The following is a 19,477-nucleotide window of genomic DNA, read 5'->3' as shown; positions in this document are numbered from 1 at the left end:
AAGGGCTAGAAGTGTGGCACTAGCACCTGCCTGCAAAGTGTGCAGCCATGAATTCAACCCTTGGTACTGAAAAAAAAAAAGTGATGTCACATAGTAAAGACTGATAAAAGACAGATAAGGAGCAGTTTGAGTTGAAAGGACACCCAAGTGCTCCTTAAGAAAAGACAAGCACTAAAAGTGGTAAATATAAGGTAAATGTAATTACATCCTGAGAATTTAAAGCAAAAATTGTACAGGGTTTAAAGTATGCAGACAGAATACTTAAGACAACTACAGCAAAACAGAATCACAGGAGCAAACCTTGAGAGCTGCAAGTTTGCTGTTTTATGCCAAGTGTTTGCAGCATTAACTCTGGGTAAATGGTAAAATGTTGAAGGAAATGAATGTCCTACAACAACTGCTACAACGGGGAAATGCAAAGAGATACAACTAAAAGCCAGTGAAAACGCTTGCTTCAGCAGCACAAATACTAAAATTGGAACCATATAGAGAAAATTAGCTTGGCCCCTGCACAAGGATGACACACAAATTCGTGAAGTGTTCCATATAAATAAAAAAAATCAAAACAGAATTCTAAAGGTCCCCAATTTATTCCCTCAAAAAGATAAGGAATAACAGAATAGGAAAAATAGAGGGGATGATCTAAAAACATATATTAACATGGTAAACAGAAGTCCAGCCACATCAACATTACTTAAATGTTAATGACTAAACACTGGGATTAATCAGGATGTGGTAGTGTACAACTGTAATATCAGCATTCAGGAGGGCAGTGGAGGCAGGAGGATTAAATTCCAGGCCAATCTGGGTTACATAGTCAGACCCTGTCTCCAAAACCAAAAACAAACAAGCAATGAACATTCTAATTAAAAATTAGAGATTGCAAAGATTTTTTTGTAACACCTAACTACAGTCTGTCTATAAAGAGATACACTTTAAATATATAAGAATACAGGATAGGTTGAAAGTAAATGATAGAAAGTTACATAACGTGCAAAGTAAACAAAATTGGAATTGATATTAATCTTAGATAAAGTAGATTTTACAAGAGAGTTTTCAAAAGTATAAAAGGGCCAATTCATCAGAAGAACACAACAATCAGAAGAGTTCATGTACTTAATTACTATCTCAAAACTGTTGGAGCCATCTTGGCCACTTTTCTGGGATTTACTATGTGTCTGGAATTTACCTTGGTTTCCCCACGCTGAGTCTGCAAGCAGCCTTCTGCTAGCTCTGAAATACTGCAGCCCCCAGCTAGCCCTGCAAGGTTTCCTGTAACTGTGCCCACATTCTAAAGGGCAGGGGAGGATAAACTCTGTAACTAACTTGTTTTCCTACAACTGACCCATATACTGCAAAAACCCTCTGGGAGAGTATAAAACCCATCTTCTGACGCTTAGTGGGGCTCAGGGCTTTGAGAACTTACCTCCCCTGAGTCTGCTAGCATAATAAAATCCCCGCTTCCTGCAAAGTGGTCTTGATGACTTTGTTTCCCTTGCTGTTTCCCACAACAAAAATACATGAAGCAAAATTTGACAGAATTAAATTAGATTACGTGTGAAAGATAGCTCCACATTATGAGTTTCAAATTTCAACACTCCCAATCAGTAGCTGACAAAATTAGACAGTAATTAACAGAATGAAGACTAGGGTTAAAATATACCACTTTGACTTAATTGGTATTTTTGAAACACTATAGCCAACAACTCTAGAACAAATCTCCATTTTATGTACCCACAATATTATCAGTAAGACAGATGCCATGCTAGGCTGCAAAGGAATTCTCAATACATTTTAAGTAAACAAAACTATACAGTGTATGTTCTAGGCCACAATGGAATTCAATATGAAAAGACGATAATACATGCATATTTGGAAAATTTTAAAAGCTGAACTTCTAAACAGAACAGAGGTTAAAAGAAGAAAACACTGAGGCAGTGATGAAATAGAGCATAGTAAACAATTATGGAAACATGGGCAATAAAACTGATGGTATACTCCTAGAGCAGCGCTTAGTGGGAAGTTTATAGTTGCGAATGCTTGTTTAGAAAAGAAAGGCATAAATAAATTACCCACGCTTCCCTCTAAGAAGCTAGAAAGGAGCAAAGAAAAAGATATAGAATTAAGTAAAAACAAACAGAAATCAACGAAATGGAAAGCAGAAAAATTAAAAGTCCTAGCTAAACTAATCAAGAAAAGGCAAGGATACAAACTGCCAAGTAACAGTGTCCTCTTGCAAGTCCTACAAACATCACAAGAATACTAAGGGAGTGTGATGAACACCTTTCTGACAAGATAGGTGTTTCTGACAAATTAGATGAAATTTAAAAAGTCCATGAAGAATAAGCTGACACAAGGTTAAACAAAAGCTGAATTATTGTTATCTGCTAAAGAAAATTCCAGGCACAAGTTTGCATCAAGCATGTAAGGAAAAAACAGCACCAATGTTACACAAATTCTCAGGAAACAGTAGAGGAAATATTTCTAGCTTAATTTATGAGGTCAGCATGATCTAAATTTCAAAATGTGACCCAGACATCACAAAGAAAATTTCAATGAAAGAGACAAAAACTCTTCACAAAACATGTCAAAGTTTGCAATATTTTTCAACAGTAATAGAGCATGACCAAGTAGGGTCTATCTCAGAAATACAGGTTGATTTAACACTTGAAAATCACCATATTAACTAAGGAAAGGAGAGAAACTACACAATGCAAAGACTGGAGAAAAGTACTGGATAAAATGTAAGACTTTCATGAGGAAACGCTCAGTAAACAAGAAACAGAAGGGATATTCTTAATGAGCAAAGAGCATCTACAAAAGAATCTACAACATCACACTCTGTGGTGAAGGTCAGGTACAAGGCAAGGACACCCATCCTAACCACCTCTGACCGACTTAAAATACTTACAGAAGCAAAGAAAGGCGGGAAAAGGGGGAGAAAGAGGATGCGAGGACAACAGAAGGAAGGGAGCATGCATGGGCAAGGCACAATCAGGAAAAAGCATCTGCAAAATAAAAATGTGACATTTGTTCAGGATGTTTTTTTAAAACTCCTACAAGTAAATAATTAAAATATAGATAAACTAATAAAACATCAGGCAAATATTTGAACAGATGTTTAAAAACATATATAAATGTTTAGGAAATTCATGAAAAAGTGCTAAAGATCATCATTAATCATTAAGGAAATGCAAATTCAAAGTCCAAATGACATGCCAACACACATCCACCAGAATGGCTAAAACATGGTAACTCCCATACACCTACACCGGTGGTGGGAGTGTAAAACACTTCAATAACTTTGAAGACCAGTTGGCAGTTTTTTACATAACTAAACATATACCCACCCTATGACCCGTCAATTTCAGCACTAAATACTGCCCCAAACCGGAAACAGCCCAGATACCCAACCTGAGGAGAATGGTATCATGGCATTTATATAACGACATATCACTAAGCAAGAAAAGCAAACAACTGAGGATTGCACCCACACAGTAAAGACATGCAGTTAAGGAAGTCTTGTACAAGAGGACAGATTTCAATGATTCCTATTAAGTTCTGGAACAGGAAAAAGGAATCTACAGTAGAGACTATGGAGGGAATTAAACCAAAGAATGGCAAAGGAGAGGGCTTCTGCTACCATCCCAGAATGTTCCATTATCTCAAAATGAGTCTGAGAGATTGAGTTACACGTGAGCATCTCCCAACAATCACCTAATGGTCTGTGCACTGCAGAGTGTGTATATTTGTCCTAGGAGGAAAAATAAATGTAAGCATTACTGAGACCTATTTCATGATATACATACCAACATACTTAGGAAACTGTGTGTTGATGACTATAACTTACTTTTGGAAATGCACATAAATAAATAAAACAGAAAGAAAGATGGGGAGAGAGGAGAGGTATGTGATGAAGCAAGCACAATGAGCCACTTATGGCACTGCAGATTAAGGGTATATCAATGTTCACTGAACAACTCATTTAGCTGTTCTGTGTGTTTGAAATTTCTCATAAGAAAATGCTGGGAGAAAAGTAACCTAGCCATGTGTCGCTCCTGTGCAGCTTTCTGTGTAAAGGAACTAGTTACGCACAGACCTCATAACAGAATTTTATATCTTCACTGATAAAATGGAAAGACAAATGACTGGCATGTTTTACTTCTCATATTCACTCAAATGAGAATTTTAAATTGAATGGTAGGTGGCTGGTAGGGTGACTAATCCTCTCCCCTCACACCTCAAACACATAGTACCAAGGCTCAGACAGAGTCCACGAGCAGGGTTTCAACACCTGTCACAAAGTGCCAAATAGTCTACCCCTCTCTCCTGAGCTCCAAAGCCTTCTGTGCACTTACACCCAGACATCATACACAGACCAACTGCTACCTATTTTCCTCTCCTGCCCTCTCTGCTCCACTCTCCATATTTTTCCTTTGGTATATTTGATCCAAACATACCAAAGACCATACCGTTTGGCCAGCTAGAAAGCTGAGTGCCCCTAGACGGCGCCTGTGCAGCCATCCCTGCATCCTAGCCAACTCCACTACCTACATCTCTTCTAAAAGCTCTTCTGCTGCATCAATGCACCATTTCTTCCCGGGATTACTACAGAGGCCTCAAAATAGTCTTATGACCTTCAGCTTCTCCTTGTAGAAGCCCCATGGCTGGCACTTCTTAGATAAGGATGAGCACCTTAATAGTACCTAGAAAATACAATGTCTTACTATTTCTGCATAGGATAATCTAGCTAAGAATATTTTAGTTAAAACCTTTAGTGAAATTCTGTAGTTTCACTGCTTTCCTTTTCAGGCTAACTGTTAAAGAGAGTTTACATCACTTTTGTTGTTGAGACCAGGTAACAATGATGGTCAGATCTGATCGTGTAACTGTTGCTAGACATACAAAACCAGTACCTAAATCACTGACATATGGACTATACAGTGGTTTTGTTCTTTCACCAAGGCTTCAATTTCCTTGTGAGATTTTGACAACATACTCAATTCTGCAGAGAGAGCAGATATCGTTATAAACTCAGAGAAGAGTACAGAATCTGAACACTAGGACCAGAAAACTGAGCGATTATTTAGATCTAAAATTAAAACTAAGTTTAATTATAAAAGACATAAAAGCTTTTAAAAACAAAAGACAGGCAAAACATTAGTAAGTCACAGAGTACTAAAGTTTGGAGAGGATGGGAGGGGACGGAACTACAGTGAAGAGCGTAGACTGTAGACATTCCATGTGAATGAGCTGTGGTACATGGGCCACTTCTGCCCAGAGACACTCTTCAGGGACATGTTAGAGAGGTCCCAGGGAAGGGGAAGGGGCAACACTGGAGAGGAAGGATGACCAGAGAAAAAACTGTATACAACTGAGGGGCACTCACAGACCAATCCTGAAAGCAAGTACTGAGGGGGTGAATTCAACTACGATATATTCCAAGAACTTCTGTAAATGTCACAGGTACCCCCCCCAGCACAACAATAGTAAAAGAAAGAAAATCCTCAAAAATGAAAAAAGAAAAAAAAAGTGTGTCTCAGTCTAAAGCATGTGGCTAACTGGAATCTATGTGCTACAGTTTCAAAATAAACAAATAATCAGAAAATAAGTCAGACTGCAGCCTAAATGTATTTCAGGGCTCTTGCTCAAATATGCATTTTCAGAGCTTCTGTGGAACTGTGGGCTGTGACAGGGGAGCTTTTGCACTGTTAATATAACAATCTTAATGTCTTGGTTTGGGTTTCCCTACAAGCCAAATGCTGAATTGTGGATGTGCGTGCAAGTGGCTTATCTGGGACGGATTTTAGCAGCAGGAGAATCAAGCAAAAGAAGGATGCCAACAAAAAGTGCTTCCAAGCCAACTGCCACTCCAGGCAATGGAGTACGGGTGGTCATGTTGGAACGCATTCAAAAACCATACAGAAACAAGCAGGTGTCCAGTGGAAAGGTAAGGAAACTGGTGCACTTATCCATCACTGTTGACTGAGAAACACTCCCAGGGACACTAATTCTCTGGAATCCCAGTTTACCATGAGCCCTACTAATCAGCCAGAAAACCCCAGGAGCTGGCATAAGTAGCCTTGGGCTAAAAAAGTTATGACAAGGGCTCAGACAGAGCCTGTCATATGTCTGTGCAAATCATTTGCCTCCCAGGGTTTCTTTCCATACTGGTAAAACAGAAATGACAAAGTGGCTGTGGCAATTAAACAAGAAGTCTTTGGCTCTTAGTAAGCATTCAATGAGTGGTAGTTTTGTTCTGTTTTAAAGAGGTTTGCAATTTTGCCTGTCTTCTGACTCAGGAATTACTTATTTTAGAATTTATCTAAAAGAAACAATTATTAATACAAACATATTTAGCTATAACCTTAATATACAATGTTATAAGCACTCTTTAAAGCGGTGAAGGATTAAAAAACGTATTAAATGTAAAATACAGAAACACTGAGGTAACAAATTGTACAATAAATAATTTATAACAATAAAGTAACACTGATCACTGGGCAAAAAAAAAAAAAAATCAGGCTACAAAACAATGTACATACATTATGACCCTACTTACGTAAGTGTGTTACATGCTAACATGTACACACACGACACATAAATACGTAAAAATAATAGAAACACCAAATTGTTTTTAGTGATAATCTGTGTAAGTTGGAATAGTGACTAACTAGTTTTCTGTGGGGGAAGGAGAATGTGATCTATATTTCAAATTCTTTTTACAATTAATATATTAATTTTGTTTAAAAAAAGGAAAATTATTTAAAAAGTAAACTACTATTTGTTTCATCTCATTAAAAGTTTTCTGCTTTGTTTTTAGCATAAGGCTTCACTATGTAGCCCAGGTTGGCCTTGAACTCATGATTTTCCTGCTTCAATCTCCCCAAGTGCTAGAGTGACAGAAGTGAGTCATGACACCTGGCTTTAAATTTCAAAGGTTTTAATTAATGTTTTTGATAGGTTTTATATAGACTGCCCATAGTAAAAATATTCAGCACAGTATTGATCATAGCAGTTTGTCAGTTTGTCAACCCAAAACATTAAAAAATATTAAATGTGGGGGCGGGGGAAGAGAATCTGGAGTTAAACCTAAGTGAACTTCAATTCCAGCTCTATCATTTCCTAGTTGTGTGAGATTTATTTAGCCTCTGTAAGGTTCAGTTTCCTGATTTCTGAAGCACAATGGTAATGCCTCATGGAACTGACCTGAGAATAAAAACCATGTACATAAAGCACTTCAAGTACTTGGCACATGCTTGGCACTCAGAAATGTTAGGCATTATTACTATTAGCAGTAACAGTGTTGTTTTAAGTAGAGATAGCAAATAAAGGCATTCTAGAACCACAGTGAGCACACTATCAACTACAGCACAAATAAACCCCGAGGTCCATGCCATGCCTCCTTTGACTTTTGAACTTCCTGCCCTGCCAGTCTGGAATGTAGGACGTGAACCTAACCAACTCCTTGTCCAGTTAACCATGCTCTTCTTCCTACCAACTGCATCCCAGTGGGACTTTCTTCAATTCTACTCATCCTGGGGTACCCGTTTTATGTAGTGGCTATTACAAGCTACAGAGGTTGTTTGTAATGGCTTAAAAAGTTACAAGTAAACTACAAATGGTTAATGTTAGCCTATCTCTATACTACTGGAATACAATTCTAATTTTCTGCCTCTATTTAATTGCTACTATATGCGATTATAGTATAAGGATTATGGACTTTTCAAATCCTAAAATACTGCCTTTTGTTGTTTTTCTTCTTAACATGAATAAGGTACAAGAGTATATAATATTCAGGAACACTGGATACTCAAACAAAATTAATTACAAACTGATGCTTCCCATACTTAAACATAAGCACTACAGGGAAGCCTGGTTTTCCCATTATCCCAAGGAAACCCTTAATTTTCCAAGAGTATTTCTTGGACACTCACAGTTCCAGGCCAGACATTTACAGAGTTTGGCAAACACATTTTACATTTACCAGCTGCCAGCTCCTGCTCAAAACTACTTTATAAATTGTGAAATTCTGCCCTGAAAAGCAGTCTGTCCATGACAGCTGGGAAAACATACTTCTCACTTCTTTTTCCACGTACAGTTCTTCCAGTAAGACCAGGAATTGGGTCCTTAAACATGACACACAAGATCACCCTTGGCAGAAATTCACTAGACCAAATGAGGTTCAACATACTTTAGTTCTGGGAACTAGACTAGCTATGACAACCACCACACAACAGATATTCCAGAAAAGACGACTTGAAGATTGCATATATGAGGTGTCCCACAGTAGACTCTGCCACACAACTAAGGAAGAGCTGATGGCAGACACATTTCTTGGTAGCTTCTCATTTCATATTAAATCTAATAAGTATTCTGCACTTTGCTCCATTACACAACTTGTTTTAACACAATACTCTCCCCAAAAATCTTTCAGTAAAATTGACATTCTATGTAGATGTGCCACATTTGTCTTATGGTCCACCACTGAAGGGGATAAGCATTGCAGTAGGAGAACACTAAAAGCATTTATAAGTGTGACTAGAGGAAGCCTGAGTTTTAAGGGGAATAGCGAAACTTTAGGCAGGTACTAGAAGGTGGAAGAGTATGATACAGGATGCAAAGTCCACGTTGTGCAGCTCTCACTGACAGGAAGCATGATGACAGCTAAGAGTGACTTAGGAATCGCTGGCATAGAATATTTCATTCATACACTTGGGCAGTGTGTTCAAATAGTGACAGCACAGTATAATAAAAGACAATTACTAGCACTCATCGAAAAGACAGTGGCCCACTTTTATCAATCATCTTCAGTCAAATACAAACTGCATGACATTCCAGAGATTTTGGAATTTCTTGCCACTCAAACAAGGTACAATAGTCATTAGTACTTTTTTTTTTTTAAAGAAGGCCTTAATGTGGGGCTTTTCTAGAAACATCTACAAAGTGGACTTATCAGCAGCTGCCTACAGAGAAGACAGTTTGCTAGAACCTGCTGAAGAAGAAAGCAAATTGATATGTGTCAAGAACATACCTTTTCTTCCTGCATGCTATCAACTATAAACATTCTCTTTTCAGTCTACTTTAGGAAAAAGCTGAAATGAGGGTACGTGCAATGAAGGATGAGGTAAGGCTATTAATTTCTAATTACATTGCTTCTTTGGAATACTTCTAGGTTCACAGTTCAAGTGCAAACTATTATTAAATGGTTGTGAAGCAACAAGCCTATGCAGTATTTTTTATTTCTAATGTCAGTAGGAACACCTTCAAGCAGAGCAGAAGGTCTCAGTTTCTGGGATTTCAATGAAATCACATCATTAAAACAACCTACTAGGTAATCAACAAGGCAGAAGGATCATGAGTTCAAGGCCAGCCTGGGCTACAATTTAAAAAAAGGTTTAAAAAAAAAAAAAAAAACCCTACTGAATCCTGTTGTTTGCTGCTCTCCCTTCTCCATCCCTTTTATTATGCTATTCCTAATTGGCTGTTACTATTCCATCCTATCACCCAGTTCCCAGCCAAGTAGTCTTCTCCCCACCATGAGATAAGGAAGGTCTTCCAGTACCACCAAACTGAAAGCAAACTCCCATTATAGTGTGATTCTCACTATAACCACTTCTTACACAGCACAATTCCTAGTGTTAATACTTATGGCATATTCAGGTGTTATCTGAAAGTCAAATAAGCAAATAAGGATCACAAGGCTCAGTATATACCATAGACAAACCCTATTTTGATCTTTTAAAACTTTATTCATCACCTTCCGTGGGAACTCCTAGTTTTAATGTGCTTCCCTAAGTCCACTTAACCCAAATGGAACTGTGCAAGAGGAAGAACCTTTGAGAGGACACTGAGTCGTAAAGGCTCTCCCTGATGCCATTATGACAGGAGTAGGCTCCTGATAAAAGACTGAGCCCTCACCTGGACCCCTACTCTCTGGCCCTTCTGTCAAGGGATCACACAGCAAAAAGGCCCTTGCCAGACAGACAGGGGACACTGGACTGTGGACTTCTCAGCCTCCACAACATGAAGAAATAAATCTCTGCTCTTTACAAAATATACAATTTCAGGTGTTCTGTTAAAGCAAACCAAACTGAACCAGGACAAGAATAAGCAATTTTATATTTGTAGTCAACAGGAAAACTTCCCTTACTTTATAGACAACTTTTGATATAGGCAAGGAACTTTACAAATTGACTAAAAGCACAATCAATGGAATTTAGAAACTACATATCTACCAAATAGAATTGACAGATGTACAGAAAACTCAACATATAACATCAGAGATATTTATTTGAAGCTTGAGAGCAACGTACTTTACACCAAATTGGCCATGGCACAAAGACTCAAAGTAAGTATTTTGACTAACCGTAAATTTTGATCAAATGAAGTATGGAATTTAAGATTGATTTAATGAACTACATCTTGACGTGAGTAGCTGGTTACATTCTAACAAAATGAGGGGAATATACTCCCAAATTTCCCACAGACAACTCAAAGCAGGTCTCCTAATCGTGAAATGTGCTTTGTCCTGACAGTCTGGCGCCTAAAACAAGGCAGGCACTACCCAGAACATTCTGAAGTATAATTCCATCCCTTTAAGAATTTTTATTCTCACTGTTAGCTTCTTTTCATTTATAGCAGCTATCAGCTGGCAGAGGATCCAAATCATGCTCCAACTGCTCAAAGTAATTTACATGCATCTCTAAGCAACAGCTGTGTAATCTTTATAGTATTTCTAAAAATACCAAGTTCAAAACATTAAGTGAATTTCATCTAACATTTAGGACTATGACTGAGCAAAATACAGTCAATTCAATTCATGTTAAAGAAAGACAACAGTTAGCAGAAGGCGACATTCAAAATGGTAAGTAGTCTAATTCATGAAAAATAAGTGTTTATGTGCTGTATTTTAATTTTAGAAGTTCCCTTTTTTCCTCAAGATATACAGTGCCTGTAATTGTAAGCCTCATCCCCATACCCTTACTCACAATGAAACCAAGGGCTTATGCGTGCTCTACCACTGAGCTACAGCCCCAGCCTTATGCATTCTTCTTTGCATTTTACTGCTAAAGAGTTTTGGCTAAAAATTTTGAACATAAATTTTTCTCAACACCTTGACAGAATTCCATACCCTTCCATGATATTGGTGGCTGGAAAATACTCCCCTGAAGCTGGTTTATTCTGTTTCTCCTTGGCTGACCTGATAGGCGACTTGGCTACAAAAGTTCATGGATATCTCACACAGATACCTTTCTCCTGGGCTGGAGGAGTGGCTCAAGTGCTACAGCTCCTGCCCAGCAAGTGAGGCCCTGGTTCAAACCCCCGCCCCAAAAAAAACAAAAAGCAGAGAGATCTTTCTCCTCTTAGAGACAAGGCTGCCAGCCAGGCCAGTCATATCTAGCATAGATCAGCAAAGAGTTGTGTTCAGCCCTCTCTGGTCTTTTATTTCCTTGATATCTGAAATGAAAGGGTCCCTGAAATTCTCTAATCTTTATTATGAAATTAGGACCACATACAGCTATAAAAGATTGTAAACTTCAAATTAAATGGTGGGGGGTGTCCTATGATAGAGGAAAGCGTCAAAACATATTTTTCTTCAAAAAAGTTTTAACTATTTATACTCATCAAATAACATTCAAATTATGCAACAATCAAAAAAGATTATGAATATTCTTTCCCAAATATACACACTGCTTTAAATTCACTTTAACAATTTCTAGGAATTTTTACTTATTTGTTCTAGGAATAATTTGAGTATCTTATAGACAGCACTCATTTCAAAAACTACACAATAAAAACATCATAATCCATATCTTGCAGTTAGACTATTACACACACACTACCTTCCTAAAACTTCAACCTTTCCACAGATACTCAAATGAAAATTAAAACAAAACATCTGACCAGTGAGATAAAAATGGTAAATAAGTTAGACAAGTAGCAATGGCTGTTAGATCATTCTGATGAGATCTAGGACAAACAGACTTCTAAATCCCTTCCTCTTCTTTCACCCATACTCTTTAAAGACTAACAGCCAAGCATAGTGACACACGCTTATAATCCCAGAACTGGGAGAGTAAGGCAGGAGGAACCTTGAATTCAAGGCCAGCCTGAGCTACACAGAGTTCCAGACCACGGACTACATACTCAAGCACTAGACCTCATTCCAATATGTGGGAATATAAACTGTAAATGAACAATTATCTGTTTTGCCAGTGATGAAGTACAAGAATTAAAACATTTGCACCACGCTATATCATTACCTATGGAGAGTATGAGTTTTGTAATAACAGAGCCTTGAAACCAGGTTAATAATAAAACAAAATATAATCTGAATTGGAGGGTGTTAAAACAAGCAGTCTTTACTTAAAACTGTCAAAAACTGTCAAGGTTAGCCAGGCTCAGAAGGCCAAAAGCTGTATGTTTCTCTCATATGTGGAATACAGACCTAATACAAATACAGCACTATTGTGAAAAACAGATCATGCTAATAAGGGAAGGTCACATACAAGAGACGGAGGGAAAAGGAAGTTAAGGAAGTAAGTATGGCTTATGTACTTTCTATATAAGAACACAGAATTTTTAAGCCTGTTAAAAATCATAAGAAGGGGACTAAGGTAGAAAGGAGAAAAATAGAGTGGAAATTTCACAAGGAAACTCTCTGGGTAGCTATCTTAAACAAAAGTGTCACTTTTTTTTTTCTTTTTCTTTTTTACAAAATCAGAGAACAGGAACAGAGTTGACTTGAAGAAAAGGCTCATATAATTATCAACGAAGCAAAAAGAAATGGACAAGACCAGCACCTATTAAAAGATTTTAATCTAAGCACACTCAGAATAGAAGGGAGTTTACTAAATTTAGTGAAAGTTCACACCAAAAACCTGTAACAATATAAAATAGTAGAAAACATTGGATATTTCCTCTTAAGTTACAGAAGGATCTTGTTACACTGTCTAGCACAGTGTGAACCCCTGGCCAATACTGTGAGAAACTAATGAAAAGAGACAAAACTGCCCCTGTTGCCCCTGACATCACCATCTAATTAGAGGCATCTACAACCCACTGACATAGAGCAGCACTTCTTCTCTACACAAACTAACCTATACATTAATGCCATCTCAAATTGCCAGCTGGATTCTTTAAGGAATCCAATGAACTTAGCCTAAATGTTTATGTGACAATAAAGGATGAACAAGAACTACATCAACCTTAAAAACAATCAACTTCCACAATGAAATATTACTACTCTGAAGTATAGTACCACTGGTGAGGTCTTGACCATAGGAACAACCAGTCAAACTGAACTAAATGAGAACTGAGTGAAATCAGTGATGGAAAAAATTGCTTTGTTTAAAAATGGTTCTCGGCCATCCAAAATACAAGGATTGCACCTTTTAAAATACCCTGTACAAATGGGAGAAAATTAAGTTTAATGTTTCTAGGCTAGTATTGTTAATTCAATTTGAACAATGCCAACTCAACATAGTAAACTGGGATACTTTTTCCCCCAAAGTTGACAGCAGTTAAAGTTCTCAAAAATATTCATGTATTTATACAAGACCAATAATAGTAGCATGTTATGCATTAATAGTGACAACTGCTTTTCCAAGGAGTCCACTTTTAAATAGTCATCTTCCCTAAGCAGAAGTAAATACTTAAGAGTTAGATATGGAACTTCTTAAAACATCTAAGGTTTTTTTTAAACTACATATATAGCTCTTTATTATAGTTTGAGATACATATTTAAAGTTTTATGAACTATTAAAAAGAATATCCCCTGAAATAAGTTGAGATATGATAATCTGCAGTTCCTATAAAAATTTTAATTATACAATACTCAAAATAGTCCAAGTTGGAAAAAAATATACCTGTAAATGTAATCTTGCTTTTCTCTTTCTACCACTTCTGTTCCATCAACACAAGTATGAAGCTCAGTTTCAAAAAGGAAAGGGACTACTATGTTTATTCAATCTTGGCCTCAAAGTGTACAGAGAGGCCTTCATTACAGGCACCTCTGGCTACCTGCAGGCTATGAGTCATGTTTATTTTCAAAGATAACACTTAGGGATTAGCAATCAGAAGGACCGTGAAAAAGTACATTAAGAAAAACATCAGCATTTACCAAACTTACAGTTTTAAAGATCAGCGTATCAATCATTACACAAAATTTTAAAACTGAGGCCCAGCATGGGAGGACATGACTATATCCCAGAACTCAGGAGACTGGGAGTTGTGGTTTGAGGTCAGCCTGGGCAAAAGTCAGTGAGACCTTATCTCAATAACTAAGCCAGGTGTGGTGGCAAGTACCTGCCATCCCAACTATGCAGGAGGTATAAATATAGGACTGAGGTCCAAGCTAGTCAGAGCAAAAACACAAGACCCAACCTGAAAAATAACTAAAGCAAAGAAGGGTAGGGGCCTGGCCTTTAATCTCAGCACTCAGGAGGCTGAGGCAGGAGGACCATGAGTTCTAGGCCATCCTGAGTTACACAGGAAGACCCTTTCTCAGAAAAATAAAATAAAAGTAAGAATAAAATCAGGCTGGAAGTATAGTTCAGTGGTATAGCACTTGCCTGGCAGGTGCAAAGCCCTAGCTTCAATTCCCCAGCATCAAAAAAAAAAAACAAAAAAAAAAAAAGAGAGAGAGGGAGAGAATAAAATAAAATAAATACTAATATTACCAACAGCCTTTGGCATAGCAGGTTTCCAGGGCTCCATCTTACCCATTCGACTTTATGATGTAAAACTTTTCCTGAGTTACTTTAGTCTGCTGGAAATGTCTAATAAGCAAAAATTTGCATATATAAATAAAATAACAATCACTGTCATTCCATTAAATAAACTCAGATACTTAAAGGTGTTTTTAGAGAAAGGCATAATAAAAACTAGAATTCCGTGGCACTTTAAAAAGAAAAATCAAATACTCTTTGAGGGAAATGTAGGCATAAAATCCACACTCTCGTCATTTTTGGCCAGTGAAGTTATTGCTCTTTTTTGTAACTTTGGAAAATATCAATGACTTGTTGGGGGCGAATGAACAGAACTAGAGGAAGAAAAAAATGAGAATGTCACATAAAAGGGGTAAGTAAGTATTGGGAAAACACATGCTAGACACTATCACGTAAAGGTAAGCTACATATCAACTGACTAGAAATAAGTCATGCTTTAAAACTGTATAAAAGCGAACCTAAAACAGTGCAATATATTAGTAGCAATATGTAAAACAATATGTAAAAGCCCCAATAACAGAAATCTTTTATTCAGTTAAATATCGACAAAAAAGCAACACATATTTTTAAATAGGTAAAAACCAGGAATTGAAAATAAGCAGAAGTCAGATTGTTTCAGTAAGCCCCAAGAGAAAAGATTACAAGGCTGCAGGCATACTGTGGTCAACATTAACTAGACATTAAAGTTTGGACTGTGTATAAGGGTTAAACAGTTTACACATTAATCTCTGAAACACAAATAGGAAATATTGCACTTATGTTAAAAAAAAGAAAGAAAAGAACAGCTTAAATAGTATAACCTACTACTTAAAAAGACAGTAAGCATATTATAAAATAAAATTTAAAACAGATGTAAAACAGAAGTATTGTGTTGGCCTTGAAGACGCTGACGTACTAGATTAGAGAACCTACCACCTATGATGGCTAACCAACTAGAAGACGCTTATAATCTGATTTAAAATACAAAATACTGAATACAAAAATCTAGCTTTGAAATTCAACTGCCAAAAAAAATGGTAACTGATTCTTTTAATACTGAACTATGCAGCACTAAGAGTTAACATTAGTCTTTGATCCAATAGTATTTGTCACATCAAGGCTTTAATTCTCCCCCAAATCAAGGTACAGTGGGAGGGAAGGTAAAGGAGACGGACTAATAAAACCAAGCACAAAGCAAAACTCAGGCACTGCTGAAAGCCAATGCTGATTACAATGAGTCCCTAAGTGTGGTGTATCATATCCTCAGCTACTTTTAAACTATTATCACATAATTAGAAAATCAAAAGCAACTAAACAGATGTACTCAAGAAATCCTTTTAAGTAATTACAAAGAGCTGGGAGCACATACTTTGTCTTGAAATAAAAATGATAAGTACTATTTAAAATAAATTCCTCCTATTAGAAGCTAAGGAAGCTTCCAGTGAGGTTAGGGACACAAAGGGCACTGAATTGAGACTTCACTCCCCAGCATTAACCATTCTCATCACTGTCAGCAACCAACCTTCAACAGACTTAGCCAGCAGCTTTACCACTGCTGTCTCATTTAATTCCAGCCATAATCACATGAGTAAGTCCAATCTTACTCTTATTTTGCAGATGAAGAAATGGAGGCTTAGATGTTGAAGAGTACTGAGTCAAAAAAGTAGGATTCACGTTTGAGCAATTGGAGCCGAGTGTGAATTTATTTTGGTCTTTTTGGTTTCAACGTCAATATCCATGAAAGGTGCCATACTATGTAATTAATAAATGGGAAAACAACAACTGAACTTTCAAACTTCCAAACAAGACAGATCAAAAAGCAGTGTAAAGCCTGGTGCGTGGCACATGCTTGTGATTCCAGCACTGGGGCACCTGAGGAAGGAGATAACAAATAAAAATGCCATTTGGGCCAAATTGTGTCCTACTCCCTCTCCCAAATTCACATGCTGAAGTCCCAACCCCCAGTAACTCAGAATGTGACTGTAATGAGGACCATTAAAGAGTTAACTGATAAAATGAGGACATACAGGTGGACCTTAATTCAGTATTGATGATATCCTTATGGAGGATAAATAAGGATATAATACAAAGAGGGAAGGCTAGATTGTAGACACAGAAGAAGGCTGTCATTTACAGGGCAGAGACTTCACAAGGTCTGCCAACACTTCGATCTTCAATGTACAGCCTCCACAATTGTGGGGGGCAGGGGAGAGAGGAAAAACTGCTTAAGACACCCAGTCTGTTATTTTGTTACCACAGTCCTAGCAAAATTAATACAACACTCTTCCCTTAAAATATTGAACAGTGAAAAATGCAAACTTGCAAATTTGGCAGGCATGGTGGTGCATAGCTGTAATCCCAGATACTAAAGTAAAGGCAGTAACAAAAGGGCTGGGGGCACAGCTCAAGTCACAGAGCACTTGCCCAAGTGAGGCCCTGAGTTCAAGCCACAGTATTGCAAAAACATAAAATAAAACAGAAAACTAAATTTCACACCCTCCCTTTACTAGAGCAAACAAACAAACTCCTTTTGGATAGATTATCCATTAAAGTACCAAAAGATGATTTTTTTACAAATGCTCAAAATGTGGTACTAGACCAATTAAAAAACCTAAATTTAACCCAACAGAATTACTGTGTTTTGTTTCTATTTTTATTTTCAGCTGCACCATAGGGCTTGAACACAGGGCCCTGTACTTGTGCTCTACCACTTGAGTCACGCCTCCAGCCATTTTTGCCCTGGTCATTTTTCAGGCAGGATATCCAGTTTTTGTCCAGGCCAGCCTCCTATTTATACCTCCCACATAGCTGGGATGACTGGTATGCCCTGCCCACACCAGCTTTTTGGGATCTCACAAACTTATGGTATGGACTACCAAGCAACTGGGATTACAGGCATGAATCACTGCACCTAGCAATAAAGATTTTGAAATTTAAAAAGACAGGTAAAAAACTTTATTTCATTTTATTATTATTTTATTTATTTATTTGTTTTTGCTCGGCCTCAGTCATCAGCACTCCATTGCCTGGTTCCCGTAACTCAGATCGCACACTTGTCACACCATCATGAGCAGGGCTCAGTTAAGGGGCAAGGGCATCCCGACCCTCCTTACAGTTCCCTGTCTCCCCCACCCCAGATCCCCTGGCCACCTGCAGTCCTGATCATAAAAGGAAAATACTGCAGGCTCACTGGGGCTGCACTGGGGACCCAGGAGCGTCCTGCCTGACTACTACGCTTTCTGCACCCAACCCAGCTTCTCTACCTTGCATAAGACAGGAAAAAGATCTTAAATCCTGTAAAGGAATTAGAGTGTAAAGAACAAAAAAAAAAGACAAAATGGAAAAGATGATAAAAGAACTGGCTTAGAAGCCCCAAAACCCGGGAACAATAGTTCTTCCCAGAGAGTCCAGACCAAAGAAATGGTAAATTTCTAAGCAGGGTCAGTCAAGCACCTAATACAATGATGGGTTTTTTTTTAAACAAAGACATGTCACTATTAAGTTTCAGAGCACCAGGAATAAAGAGAAAACCCTAAAGGATTACAAAAAGAAAAGAACAGGTTTCTCACAATGGGCTGAAAACCAGAATGAGCTGGGGATGTAGCTCAGTGGTTCAGTATTTTCCTAGCATGCAGGAGTACCTGCATGGGTTCAATTCCCAGTACCACAAAAAAAATTAATAAAATAATAATCAGAATGACATCTAATTTTTCATAACTCTGGAAACAAGAAGACATTAGAGCAATGTTGTCACAACTCTTGGGGGGAAAAAAATCTTTAGCCTTGACTCATTCTAGACACAAGCCAACTTACTTATCCAGAGGAGGCTCTAATAGATACTTTTAAATGTTCTACATTTACAGGATTTGCTTCACATGCTTCATTTTCTTAGGGAGCTATAAGTGTAAGCAGCACAGAAAGAAGACAAAAAGAATTCCCAGAATGACGGTTTAAATTCCACTACAAGAAGGTGGTCAACAAAGCAATCAATCCAACTAGAGCAGAATATTGAAGGTATTGAAGAAAAAACAAAAAAAAAAAAAACTGAAAGATTACCTAATGTGTTTATGTGTTTGTCTGCACTGAAAGAGGAATTAAACTTCAGTACAGCACACTCTAGAGTTGAATAGTGATTAGTATATGAAAATCAAATGAAGATTCATTAATTGTAGAATGCAAAAGTTGTCTCAAAAATGTAATTGTAGCATACAACATGTGAATATGTTGACCTTGAAAAAAATAAAATTTATCATATAACCATATCTAGCAGATGAAAAGGAAAGTACACATGTGTAGGGAGGAGAAACGTTAAAAAGCTAAATCTTATCTTCTATCATGGAAGTTAAGAGAAATCTAAAAGTGGAATGAGTTAAGAAATACTAGTTTAAGTATATTATCTGGGACTACCAAAAAACCCACAGAAGAAACAAGTGGAAGTTGACAGTGATTTCTCTAGAGTGCAGGATTCTAGAAGAGAAAGGAATCCCGCTAAGACTCACTTTTTTTTTTCTTAATTGTAAACTTTGTACGACTATCCTACTTTATAAAATTTGTACATGTGTACTACTTTAACAAAAATTAAATTCAAAATTTATGCTCTAATATTTAAAAGCCATGCTTTAGAATAATATTTAGTCAGACAGAAAAGTATTCACAGGACCATTAAGAAGAAAAACAACATAGTATACAACGTTATATTCAATAAAGAAAGAACGTACACTAAAAGTGGTTTGCTCTGGAATAATGGCAGTATGTTTGCTTCTCAT

The 19,477-nt window shown here is 37.3% G+C and overlaps 1 protein-coding gene and 2 non-coding genes across 13 annotated transcripts in view; 1 reads left to right on the top strand and 2 right to left on the bottom strand.

Moving 5' to 3' along the window:
- Enah (ENAH actin regulator) overlaps window positions 1-19,477 on the bottom strand; it is a 139,156-nt gene that overhangs the window by 77,671 nt on the left and 42,008 nt on the right. The window lies entirely within an intron of this gene.
- On the top strand, window positions 450-552 carry LOC141414293 (U6 spliceosomal RNA). The gene has a single exon (XR_012439354.1). It is a non-coding gene; the product is annotated as a U6 spliceosomal RNA (small nuclear RNA).
- Window positions 17,711-17,785, bottom strand: LOC141414425 (small Cajal body-specific RNA 18). The gene has a single exon (XR_012439455.1).

The sequence above is a fragment of the Castor canadensis genome, chromosome 11, assembly GCF_047511655.1.
Source record: "Castor canadensis chromosome 11, mCasCan1.hap1v2, whole genome shotgun sequence".
Taxonomy (NCBI): domain Eukaryota; kingdom Metazoa; phylum Chordata; class Mammalia; order Rodentia; family Castoridae; genus Castor; species Castor canadensis.
Note: the sequence above shows the minus strand (reverse complement) of the source record. Positions and strands in the feature narration are given on the sequence as shown.